General features: G+C 32.9%; 1 pseudogene; it reads left to right on the forward strand.

Annotated features, from left to right (window-relative positions):
* Positions 1 to 10,676: 10,676 nt before the first annotated feature.
* Positions 10,677 to 13,297, forward strand: LOC125873658 (homeobox-leucine zipper protein ANTHOCYANINLESS 2-like; annotated as a pseudogene).
* The last annotated feature ends 924 nt before the right edge of the window (positions 13,298 to 14,221 follow it).

Genomic DNA, 14,221 nt, shown 5'->3' on the forward strand with positions numbered 1-14,221 from the left:
CCATAACATAAAGTAATCGAAAAGGTGCGGAAATTTATAACTTTTCAACACAATCAAAGTCGTTTTTAATATGAGCGAAAGTCAAACATCACTTTCTTAAACCATCTAACATAAAAGATAAAAATCTTGGAACACAACCCATACAATAGTCCAACATGAAAAGAAAGACATAAAAGAGATGAAGGGGTGACCTGATCCTCGAATACAATGAGGAATCACCAAATCTTCACTTCCTTGATCAACTAAGAACCTAGCCACAAGTGTGTGAATCGGGAACGTCGGACCCTAGATTTGATAAGAATGTAGGCAAGAGTATGAGTTAGTACAAGAATGTACTAAATATGATAGCTAGCATAAACAACATAAACATCATGGTTAGTCAATACAAACCATAAGCATAATCAATGTACATAAATCAACATAATAATAGGGAAGGAGTACTTCTCAAGCAACCTTACATAGCCTTAGTCAAGACTTGGGTCATCTGCCTCTTGTCAACTTACCTCATGGAAGGAATATCAAGCACGCAAAAATCCAAGCCATACATTCTTTACAACATAATTATATCGTTCATACTTACTTTTAAAGACACGGGGATTCGCCTCTTACCTTACTTACTTTTAGATCACGGGTACTCGCCTCCACAATCTCATCATATGACATGGGTACTCGCCTCTACATCATTTCATAAGGAGTATGGGTACTCGCCTCCATGTCCATTAAGAACATGGGGACTCACCTCTTGTTCAATTCTAAGGAGTATTCGAATCACCTCATATCCTTACTTATGGAGGTCATAGGTAATTGCCTCTAGCTTTATCAATTACACAAGCTTTTAGTCTAGATTCATTTGAGGTGAGCAATCCTTTCAACCTAGAATCATTCATGTGAGTAAACCTTTCACATTCATACATTCATAATTTAGCAATTCTTGTGGGAAGTATCTCTTCCTCAACAATAACATCAACTACCAACAATTCATATCATAAGTTTTACTCTCAAAGCCTTGTATCTCGTTTTCATCATCTAAGCTTCACTTTAAAGCAATTTTAATCATAATTCCTCAATACTATAAGGACAAGCCTAAACCCATAAAGTTTTCCTTCATGACATCAACCCAATTATATCAATTTTAGGTTAGAATCATGGAATAGGCATGGGTACATGTAATTTAACTCTAAAAACATGTAATTCTACTAATTCTATCATAAACAATCATAATACAGTCAATTGGATCAACAATCATAATAACCCACAACATTTGAAGAAACCCTAACTAGAATTGGGGAAATTCTAGGGGACTCCATGGATGAAAATCCATCATCCTTTGATTATAATGCCCTCAAAAGGTTGAAGATTGGGAGACTTGATCTTAATCTAACTCCAATTTCTTCCTTCATCTTCCAACTTCTAGAAAGAGAATTTTTTAGAGGAGTTTTGGGTGGGTTTCTTTTGGGATTTGAGTAAATGACTTGAATGAGGGGTTTTTGGGTTTAAAAATACTTATATAGGTGGTCTAGACTTAGGCAAAACAACAACACATTGATTTAATTAAAATAAAAAAAGACCCATAAGTTCCTAATTTAACTATCCAGTCCTGACCCATGACACTCCGACTGACGGACCATGGATGGACCTACGATCCTTCCTGGTCAAGAGTCATTTATGGTCAGAGAGTTCTGAGCCATCCACGACTCCCCCAACCACGAGCCATGGACCCATCCACGGGGCTTGGGTTCTGGCGTGGTCCACTATTTTTGTGTAGTTTCTTTGGTGCTTCCCCATTGACCCATGGTTGGTCCTTGTGGGGTGGCACCTTGATGTTACATTAGCCTTAGAGGCGGATTTCTTGAAAGCCTGTGGATTACATGAGTAAAAAGATGTTAATTGGTGTTAAGATGAAGAATTATGAAATTCCATGGTCAAATCATACTTTAGATAATGAATGAACCTTGGAGGAAGTTAGTTTCTTAAAAACTTCTCTTTATAGAGTAAATTTATGAACTAAGGTGAACTACGTCTTTGGGGGTTATTAAAACACTTCAGATGCATGCACCCATGCGTAAAACATCTCAGGCACGTAGCCAACCACGCAAGAAGGCAATATATGTTGCCCTGGTGCGCTAGCACGGGGAAATTACCTTAGTCACATGGCAAGATAGTGTCCAGTAAAGTGGGCATAATATTTTAATCAAAACCCTATTAATGCAAACTTGGTGGCATTGTAAAGAAGACTCATAGACCTTTAATTTGATAGATTATATATGATCTACGTAGTTCTTTATATGCATAAATATATGGTCTTTTGAAGTTGACCCTTGCATGAACTAATGAGAAAAACTTTGCCGGTACAAAAGTTTTGAACTTGACGTAATGTTAGAGGTCTCTTATAACCCTAAATCACTTATGATACCTCGATGCACTTGCTAAAGGACATTAGAACACACGATCAAGTAATGCATCACCCAGTTCAAGCTAATATACTTAAGACGAACGATTCGAATTCAAAAAGTACAGTTGAAAGGATCTACACCATGATTTGTTTGACCAGGATCTATGCTCGTCAATCTATAAAGGATACATGATATTTTTAATAATGTGAAAATAATATAAATAAGGGGTGTGAAATTTATAACCCATTGACTAACTTGTTTAATCTTAGTAGTGGAATGCTTAGTTTCTACAAGTAAAAATGGATGTAACATTGTTTGTCATCAGAGTCGTCTTAACCACTAGGCCACTAAACTCATCACTTGGGGTCCCATATTTTTTGGGGCAGCCAATTTTAAAAAAAAACTATACATATTACTTAAAATTATATTTATTTTTAAATTGAAAAAAACATGTAAGAAGTATAAAAAAAACAAAATAACCGTTAGTTTTCCCCACTTTTCTAAGGGAATGAAACATTTTTTGAAAATAATTTCCTTAAGTGGAAAATTTTGTTTCCATATTTATCTCCTAAAAATTTGACCTTATATTATTATTTACCTTATACTCATCTTTTTTGTTCTCTATTTTATTATTTTAATCCTCAATATTGAACTATCTCCTAAAAAACTGTTTTACTGTTGCTTAAAAGTTAAAAAGAGAACAAAATTTGCCTTAGAGTGTCTTCTTCAAAATCTTAAGAAGTGCAACAAGCAATCATTATATTGAAGGAACGCAACACTATTTCAATATTGTTTTATCAACTTATCAAATTCGTAAGCCAGATTTTATTATTCTAACTTTATTTTATAACTTTTCCTGAACTTTTGTTATTGTTGATATTCTTAGTTAGTAAGTATATATATTCTCGTTTTAGTTATTATTAAGAGAAATAATATAAGTAGACGATAATGATTTAATGGAAACACTCAATCAAATAAAAAGACTTGATTCTTTTCGTAATGCATATATTGTTTATAGAATAATGCTAACAATTCCTGTAACTATTGCCTCGGCCGAAAGAGGTTTTTCGAAACTAAAATTGATAAAATCTTATCTAAGATCAAAATTGTGAGATTGAATGCATTAGCTATATTATCAATTGAAAATGAATTACTAAAACAAATGATTAGAAAACAGTAATCAATGACTTCACATCTAAAAAGGCTAGAAAAATAGATTTCAAATAAATATATACATGATTATTATTATTTAGAAAAAAAATTAAAAAAAAAATTAGGGTCCCCTATTTAATGTTTGGCTTTAGTCCCCCAATCTTGTTGAGTCGGCCCTGTTTGTCATCATCAAAAAGAGGTAATTTGTTGGGTTTATGAAGTTTTGATGAATTACAACGATAGAAGAAACAAGTCAGTAAGTATGGTTCAAAGGTGCATTATCACAAGAAGTTGAATTCTACACATGTATTCAAAATAAGTTTGGACATAAATGCAAGAATAAAGAAATGGATCAAGGATGATTCCGACAAAATCAAGAAAACAAGTAAGAAGCGAGAAGAAGAGTTATAGTTAACAACAACACTGACAAAAAAAGAAGTATGATGAAAGGAGGAGTCTGACTCAAAGTATAACTCAGAGACAGAAGAGACTGTGAGATATTAGAACCTGATTCATCTGAAAAGTCTGATACAAATAAAAGTGGTTTTTAGCGTATTCTGGAATGTCAAGTGTCGGAATATAATTCTGTCAATTCCATCAGTCCCAAAATCTAGAATATGGTCTATGAGAGTCGTCGATTTCAAATTCAAAGTTTTTTATTGAGGATTTAAGATCCTAAGTTGGAAATTGTTGAGAAATTAGCCTTTGGAATGACTTTGGTCAACATTTAGGGTTCGGATATGGATTAAAATTCTGAATATTTTATTGAATTGGGTGGATGATTTTAAGCATAGGAGAGGTCTTTGTTCATTTTTGAGAGGTGTCGAGTTTGTTTTGGTCTTTTTAGGCGTATGTTAGTTTCTCGTGGTTTCACGGATGTTGGATTAAGGAGACCTCATATTCATTTTTTTGACAGTTTCATTGAGTTTGAAATGTCGAGTAATCGATTTGCTTATATAATTTGTGTGTATGAGGTTCCAAACAAATCCCGAGGATCCATTGATGTTTTCAGAGTTGGATGATTTTCTGGTGCCTAGAATCTGTTGTGTTTCGCGTCTGCGAAGGAATGGCCTCCTTGGCAATCTTAATGAAAGCAAAGATCTGATCGCGAAAGCGAAGATCTGATCGCGAAATTGAAGGGCCAGGTGGCCTGACCATAACGATCGCAAAGGGTTGGTCACTTTTGCGACCTTTGTGAAAAAGAAGACCCTAACTTTCAAAGGGTTCAATTTTGCAAACCTAGGGGCATTTTTGTGATATCGGGGGGGTGGGGGGGTTGACCTGCTATTTTTGGGGATTAGGTCCTATTTTTTATTTTTGAGCTTGGTAAACTCTTGAAGGTGATTTGGAAGAGATTTCTTGTGCTAGATCTTTTGGGTAAATTTTTTTTATCCAAAAACTTCATTTCTCTTTGATTATCTATGGATTTTAATATCAAAATTTGGGATTCTGATTGGTAAATGACAAGATTTTCAAGAGCTCGAGTCTTAAACTAAAATGGAGATTGCGAATTGATTTTAAGTCCTTTTCTGAAATGGTTTTCACCAGTGTATTCCAAATGCCATGGGTAATGATTTCAAGTAAAGAATTTCATATTCAAACTTCATTTTCGAAATCAGGTTTTGAGTTGATTGACCTATTTTCCAAAGTATATGGTGTGGGTATTATTATTTTCGAAAAAGTATTGTGAATACTTGTTTGTTATAAATTGTGTGGCTTTAGACATTAACCGGGAGGGAAAGACTCAAGTCTTGGAGTGACTAGTGATCTTCCAAACCTTGTATTCTACTAGGATTCATGTATGTTTCCTTTATTGTGTGTTGGGAGTAATGGGGATGACGTAAAGAGTTCATTGTTCTCCATGATTGAACTTAATGAATGAAAAAGGGATTAAATAAAAAGCTATGTGTTGATCATACTGTTTTGTGAATTGCCTTGTTGTGACCCCTATTTGATTGATTAATGAAATGCTTTGATGGCATGAATGTGAACTTGAATTGTTTGAACTATTGTCTCTTTCTTATGGTGTGAATTTGTCTCGACCCAACCCACTGGGCCGTGCGGGCACATAGATACTACCACCTAAGTAGGAGAACCCTCTCATCCCAATATCTACAATATGCGTAAATTAAATAAAACGGAAGTAAAATGTGCTAACAAAATTTTATAAATAAGAACTATTAAAACAAAATCAGTTTTAAGGCTTGTAAGTATTAACATCCCCAAGGATCTACTCTAAACAGGTACAAGAGCTACTAAACAAGTACAAGAGCTACTAAGAGTACAACTAGATATGATAATAAAAGACACACCTCCCACCATGCGGAAGGAGGATAGAGGCTACATGAGAATTTCTTCGTCTTTACCTAATGAAACATCACCAACTTACATCCAGACTATGTCAAAAGACATAGCAAAAGTAGTATCAGTACAAAACACGTATACTGGTAAACCCGACGCCCACCACATAAAATAAGAAATCAACTAGAAGAAACATACAATAAACCACTCGCTTCTCCACCCTTACCTTCTTTTGAATACCTCAGAATTACACTAGCGCCCTTACTATAACTACTAACCACCTTCTCGATCAACCTACTACTAGGTTCTTGATCGCCCTAATCATTCTAACACATTGCGAAGTCCACCAAATACACTATAAGCATTCCCACTAACCGCTCATGTCATACCCTTACTTTCTCTTCATATAACCCACCAAAGCCAGATAGCACATTACGTCAAGCTTTCTAACCACTAACACAAATCCCTTTCTCCAAGGTGAAATCTGTCTAAGTATTTTCATCATGTACGGTACCCCTCTTCCTTGCCATTACAACACACAACCCCCTTTTCTCGGATATTAACCATTCTTGAAACATTGACTTCCCTCCTACCGTATCTCCTCCAAATTGGGTATGCTCTTTCCGATTCACTTTTCATCAAGGTACATATCAAGTTTGCTTACATAGAAGAATAGTCAACATAAGCCCTCATAACCATTCAACAACTTCGGCAAAGACAATATCAATTATTATTACGAACAAGGTACAGTTTCACAAACGTCAAGCCATACAATTACATAAAATCATTGGTCCTCTAATGGGATCCAAACTCAAACAATTAGCATACCGTAACGTGGTACCCCATCCAAGAATTATGCCAGAACATGGCAACCTATCCCATAATTATGCCGGAATGTGGCAACCGATCCAAGTTAGTTATGTCGAAACGTGGCAACCGATCCAAGTTAGTTATGTCAGAACGTAGCAACCAATCCAGTCAACACACCACATTCACAATCACAAGTATATTCTTAAGTTCATACAAATTAGTCATGATTCATGGCATTCATCATTCATCTATCTCATTAACAACAAGTGTGATCAATAATGCAACATTCATAGTATATGTATCATAATGAAGCAAGAACAAACATACATCACACAATTATAGAATCACAACCATCACCTAACCTTATATCATCATTTAAGGTTTCTTTCTAGGATTTAACCACAATTCTTTCGGTGCATGAAGGCCTACTCATGAATCTTACCATTGATTTACACATATTACGCAGTGAACACATGTTTTAACTACTCAATTCATAAAACCTAGCCTACCTGGGCGCCAAGCAACTGCACAAAGTTTTGGTCTTTGATTCTTGTTTTCAGGGTTTGTGACGGTGATCTTGATTGAAAATTCACAATCCATCGACATCTTCATGCTAGGAATCTCTCTCTTCCTTCTTCCCAGGCTTACAACAACTTTTTAGGGGTTTGTAGGGTCTTTTTACGAATAAATTAGATATTTTAGAAAGAAAGAGAAAATAAGATTTTGCATTATTTGCATTTTGTCTCGCCTATCCTACTCTGGCACCAACTTATCCCGCCCTAGTGTCGCCGCCCTAGAGGCATTTGGCCCGCCCTGGCGGGACAATGGCCCATAATTTTCTTGAATTTTGTTCTCCTAAATAACGATGGGTCGGGTCGCTACAAAATTTGCTTATGTGCATTGATTGTTGTACACTGTGATGAGGCGTGTGATATAAAGTCGACAGAATATGATTTCGACAAGTCACATAATATAGAGCCGATGGTAAATGGTTTCAGCTAGTGATATGATATGGTTCTGGCTAGTGATACAAAGTTGAAGAGAAATTGTTTTGGCTAGTGGTACAAAACCAATGAGAAATGGTTCCGACTAGTGATACAACGCCAATGGGAAATGGTTCCAGCTAATGATATGATATAAAGACGATGAAAAATGGTTTCGGCTAGTGATAGGTTATAAAGCCGATGGAAAATGGTTATGATTAATGATATTGTTCCAAAGGGAAATGATTCCGGCAAGTGTTTGATTATTATGATTTGATGCTTATGTTTGACATATTTGTTAACTGTAATTGATGCACTAGTTACTTGTGATTGATCTACTTGATATTGAGATTAATGTACTTATATGCATTGATTGTTGAATCGTGACTATTGAACGGTGATTATTGAGCCTTGTGAATTGTGTATTGTAGAACTTTTAGGTTGGGCTGATTTCTATGCATATTTTAGTTTGAGGAGGTTCGGTTGGGATGAAAGGAGTACTCAATTTCTAACTTGTTTTTATTAGATTTCTTGTTGGGTACCGTGTGGTTGGTACTCACTCCTTGCTTATACACTTGTTCAGGTTCCGAGCCCAATATAGCTTGATTGTTCTTTCTCTCCCATTTCCAAGGCCTGTCAAGGACCTGTTGAGATGTAGTTGCTTGTCATACCGGCGGACCCTCCATTTCTTCTTTTAATGCTTTGTTCTAATTGAGAAATAAAGACTTGAGACTTGTACTTATTTCTTAATTCTGCACTTTATGTATTAGTGGTTTGTACATGTAACAACCATGTTTTGGAGTGTTAATAAAATGAATAAGTTTTTTGCTTTTATCTTGTTCTTGATTTATCTTTCTACATTTCTTTCGATTCTTTTGGGTTGAGGCTAATTTGTCTTAGTAAGGATAGACAAGTGTCATCGCGCCCATTTTTTAAATTGTGACAAAATCACCCAGTATAAATCTATACACCTATGAAGAATTATAAGGATCTTAGTATATAAATTTTTGAGGTGTTTAGCAAATATTGATGTCTTGGAGCAATAACGTAATTGTTAGAAAAAAATAATAGGAAATAAAAATTGAAGAAGAAGAAGACTTTGAGGCGTGTAATAACTTTCTTTAAAGAGATATTTCATGCATACATATTGAGAAAAATACTAACAAATCCCTTCAGAATACAACAAAGCCCTATGTTTATACATGCAAATTTTTCTTAGGCTATTTCTAGAGAATATTTATATTTATAGAAGTTAAGAGTTCACTTTTCATAAGATTCATGTTCTTTCATGATCAATTAACTTTTCATATGAGTCATGTTCTCTCATGAACAAATGACTTTTCACAACAATCATATTTTTTTCATGAAAAAATAACAGTGCATCGTCCCATCATAATGCAATAATATGTCATTATTTAATATTTAATAAATAGTAATCATATTTCATATTATATATTCTATACAAGTTCGAGTGTCTACTTGTGCACAGTCAAAGTGGAGGGCATAAATATAAAATAAGGTTAATTAAAAGGGCATATATATGTATTATGTCAATTGGTCAAACATCTTTATCATTATCTTTTGGTAAGTGAGTAGAAAACAACTCAAAGTTTACTCATTTCTCCTTCCAATCTAGAGAAAACTTGCAGTATATATAGCTACTACTAATCATATTTTTCAGACCATTCTAAATTTGCTTCACTAAGTTAATCATGTAGTTGTATTCTTGAGTCTTCCCATTTATTTCTTCAAGTACTAAGCAAGATGTGTTGTCATTCTATGTAAGTAATTTATATGATAATTAATTTTTTTATTTCTTTTTACCTTTTTTGTTCCTATTTTACAAGATTTTTGTAAATTCATTAAATTAATTACCCCATATATACCTTGTATGTCAGCATTCTAAACATCAGCATTTAATGATCTCCAAGTCTAATGCATTTATTCTGTGGAGAGTTAACAAGGTTGTTTTTTGTTGGTTTATAGATCTTATAATTATGTTATCAATGTAACTTTTGTGATATATGGAATATTTTTGGGGAACATCTTATAAAATAATAAATAGGTCAACATGAGTTTAAGATGCGAAAATAAAGAGTTTTTTTCGAGATCTTTGAAACTCTTTTTCATCTTTAATTAGATCTTTGAAATTATTTTTCATCTTTAGTCAAAGATATTAGAAATTTCTTTATGGACAAGATGAAATATAAATTGAAATATATGGGCTTTCAAATTTTTAGGTTTCATGAAAAAAATAATATTTTGATAAAAAGTGTTTTTTGTTTTAAAATATCATTTGGTGTGAATTTAGAATAGATTTTTCTATCATCCTTTTCTTGAAAATTTTTCATTTACGATTTATTTTATCACCCTTTTCTCTTTCCTTTTTGTTATCCATAGGCCTCAACTGAATTTGTCTCTTGTGGGGTAACAATAATAACAACTATGTGTTAACCCTAGATAAATTTGAATTGACTACATGAATATTCACTAATTTTTCTATTTGGTATAAGCTCAACATAAATAATTAACTAATACGATATGATTTTTTTTCTATATTTTACGTCGCATTAGATGTTTTAGATATGACTACGAAACTCCTAAAAAGCATAATACCTAACTTAAATTTGTTATAATGACAGATGTGGATAGGTGAATTGAGTTTGATTTGTATTTTTTAAATAATTTTTGAAGTCTTCATTGGTAAAAAAATATATAGTAATGGAAATGGAGTTATTCTATAGATTCGTAATTACTAACTACTACCACCTTTCACGATAACTAGACGCTCCATTTATGTTACAACATGAGTTTAACTCTTTCTGAATATATATTGCTTCAATAGAAAAAAAATTCACTTCCTTATGCAATATATTTGGAACCAAATAATTCTCTTGTTCTAGTATCTTGATATGTTGTTTCTTTTCATTTGCAATTATTTGGAACCAAATATTTTTTTAATGCTTGTATTATATGATCACATATGCATGATATTGAGCTGAACTGATACAATCTTAAATTTGTTCAGAAATAAAAGATGGAAGGTCATAGTGACATGAATGAGAGAAAAGAAAGTTTGATGAATGTTGTGATAGGAGGATCTGGAGAGGAAGAAATAGAGAGAAGTTCTATCGGTGACAACATAACTGGTGGTGCATCTGTAGATGAATGTGGTGAATCATCATCGAAGAGGAAGAAACCCATTAGGCATAATGTCGATCAGATTCAAAAGCTTGAAACGTAAGTATAATTCTAATTTATTTTGTACTTGTTTATTTGCTTATGTTAATTTTGATTTTTTGATCATTGTTTATTTTATACGAATGGGAATAGGTTTTTCAAAAAAGAATTCACTTCCTAACAAAAAAGTACGACTAGAACTTGCAACAAAATTATCAATGGACATCAACCAGGTGCAAAATTGGTTCCAGAATAAAAGAACCCAAATGAAGGTGATGCATATCACATTTCTTTCCCTTAATTTATGTTTTTCTTAGGTGAAATTTGTATAATTGATTCCATGCGTTGTTGAAAAAACATATACTACTGATGTGATTTCCACTAGCATAGGTGGAAATAAGAGCGGTTCCCTGTTATTGGTATTTCTATTTACTTATTATTTTGATGAAAATTACCTATCTTATTTATTTTATCATTCCATGCACTATCAACTTGAAAGTAATGATTTGCAGATTAAAACCGAATTGCAAATCATTTCTGACCTAGTTTCTGTTTGCGAAGTACAATTTCTTCGCTTCTATAAGAAACATGCTGAAGGTGTCTGGGCTATCGTCGAATGTGTCTGTTGACACAATTCAAGAAGGTTCACAAGAGAGAGAAATTGAAAATTGTCGAAGGCTCCCATCTAGCTGTATTTTACAAGATATGCCAAATGGTAATTGCTAGGTAATTCAAAATAAATTGTCTTTTTATTTTGCATTTCATAGGCCTTTATATTTTTTAAAATTCAATGAGCTAGATCACTGATAATTTATTAATTTTATTCTTGTTGATTTTTTTTATAATACAATCTATGTATTCATTGTAGTGTTTTGTTCTCTATCTGAATTTTTCTTTATTTATTCGGAATGAGAAAGATCAACTTTCTTCTAGCTTTGAGTAATGCAACTATTTAGTAATTGTTCGAAACATACTAATATTCTTTCTTGATAAAGAAGTTCTTTTTATTATTCTTCACCTTCTAACCATGCAATAAAATTCTAATTGTCTAATTTTTTTATGCTCACTTTCAAATTAGTATATTTAAATACATTAATTTTTCTGCAATTTTTTGTTTCCATGTATCCTCGCATCATACCAAATGCAAGACCTAAATATTTTGCACACTCCCTCCTTTCATATTTATTGTCAAGACCACTAGAAATATTTTTTGAGGATAAATTCCTTGTGATTGACTCTTTTATTTAATGGCTGAATTTTTTAAGTTGTCTCCAATAATGGCCATTTTATTTTAATTAATAATTAAGTTAATATTTCATGCAAGCCCATATTTTTCTCTCTAGTGATTTTGAAATATTGATGAAATATTTTCATGTTACTTGGATTGAGCACATGGAATATAATGAAAATCTTGTCCACGATTGGTATCGCCCTTTGATAAAGACTGGTCTGGAATTTGGTGCTCAAAGGTTGATGGCTACTTTGCAAAGACAATATCAGTTCTTGAAAGTGATGAAGTCAATTATTGATCCCATTGGTAATCATGCATAGAGGTTCAATTATTGTGCCATTTATTTTTTATACTTTTGAATATTAAAAAGAATTGATTCTTATGTAGCTTCATTTGTGGCAGTTGATTTAAGTGGTGAGAGAGGTGTAAGGATGTTGGCTCAACGTATGACGCATAATTTTTGTGTGGGGGTTTGTGCAACCACTCACTATTGGGAAATAATTCAACTAGCAAATGAAGAAAATTCCAAATTAATGATGAGGACGAATATTAGTGACCTTGGTGAATCGACTGGTGTGGTGTTAAGTGCTACAAAGACAATCTGGTTACCAGTGAAACACCAACGTTTATTCAAACTCCTCACTAATGAACAAATAAGGAGCCAGTGGGATGTCTTGTCCAATACTTGTCCCATGAAACGAATAATCAATATTTCTAAGGGTCAAATTGTCGACAGTAACATTTCTCTCTTTTTTCCTCATGTGAGTGGTTAATTGTTGTGTTTTTTTGGATACATCATTGAATTAGTTTTTTTAATTAATTGTTAATTTATAAATAATCTTTTCTTTTGATTCGGACATGTAGGGGGATGATTCTAGTGCTAATCGAGTGATCTTGCAAGATACTTGCATGGATGTAGTTGGATCTCTTTTGGTTTATGCTACAATTGATTCACAAGAAATTAATACCGTGATGAAAGGGGGGACTCTACTTGTGTGACTCTCTTCTCAAATGGAATAACAATAGTCCAGGATTGTTTTCAAGATTTCTCTACAACTAATAACTATAATGTTATTTCTGGGGAGATGAATAATGGGTTCAGTGGTTGATCGTTGGTGACTATCAACTTTCAAATGGTGGGGAACATCATTCCAGCTACAACTCTTTCTATGGAGTTGGTCAAAGAAGAAAATGCACTCATCTCACACACAATTCATAATATTAAGAGTGCGCTTAATTGCAAGTGATATTTCAAGACTATCTACCATCCATTGATTTGTTATGTGTTTTGAGACTCTACTGTCTTTCTTGATTTGGTTCATAATATTATTAGATTGTACTATTTTGAGTTTATCTAAAAAAAATCATATTGATATTTGATTCTCTATTGCTTATTTGATTTTGTTTTACATTAATGTTCTTGATCTCAAGCCAACTTTATAATAATCTAAGCGAAAATTAACAATTTTTTTTTGAAATTAACAAAATTTTGAATCTCACATTTGTTATTAAATACTATCTTTTCGCATTTAACAAACACATTCACCTAATAAATATAATGTAGCTTATCGGGAAGAAAAATGATTGTATCTTATATAAAACTTTGAAGTGACAAATTCGATTATTGGCTAAGTGTTGAGAAGTAATGTTTAACTATTTGAGATTTATATAAATTTTGAAGTGGAAGCATCCTGAGGAATATGTTTGATAAATTCATTATCACCATAGATTACTAGTAATAATAAAATGTAAATATTGGCTATATTTTCAACATAAATAAATAATTATTATGCTTTACTTTCAAATAAATAAAAGGGAAAATGGATGATTACACCCCAACCTGAACTATACAAAAACTTCAAGCACACACTTTATATTTGTGGGAGTTTTATAACCCCTTGAACTTTTTAAAAGTTGAATAAGTACTATCTTAACTACTGACTTGGAACAAATTCTACTATATTAGAAGAGTGAGTTCAAAATGAGTATCAACATGTTTGCTTCCTGTCATTCAATTCATATTTGAGGGCAATTGTGACTATTCAACTCTCTCTAATTTATGCGTGCAAATATACGTGTCACTAGTAGTAGTAATTGCAGTCTTTCCAGTTTCTTACCTTGGGACACATTGATATGACTTCAACATCTCTTCTATTTTTCATTCTTTAGCG

Source organism: Solanum stenotomum, chromosome 8 (genome assembly GCF_019186545.1).
Source record: "Solanum stenotomum isolate F172 chromosome 8, ASM1918654v1, whole genome shotgun sequence".
NCBI lineage: Eukaryota > Viridiplantae > Streptophyta > Magnoliopsida > Solanales > Solanaceae > Solanum > Solanum stenotomum.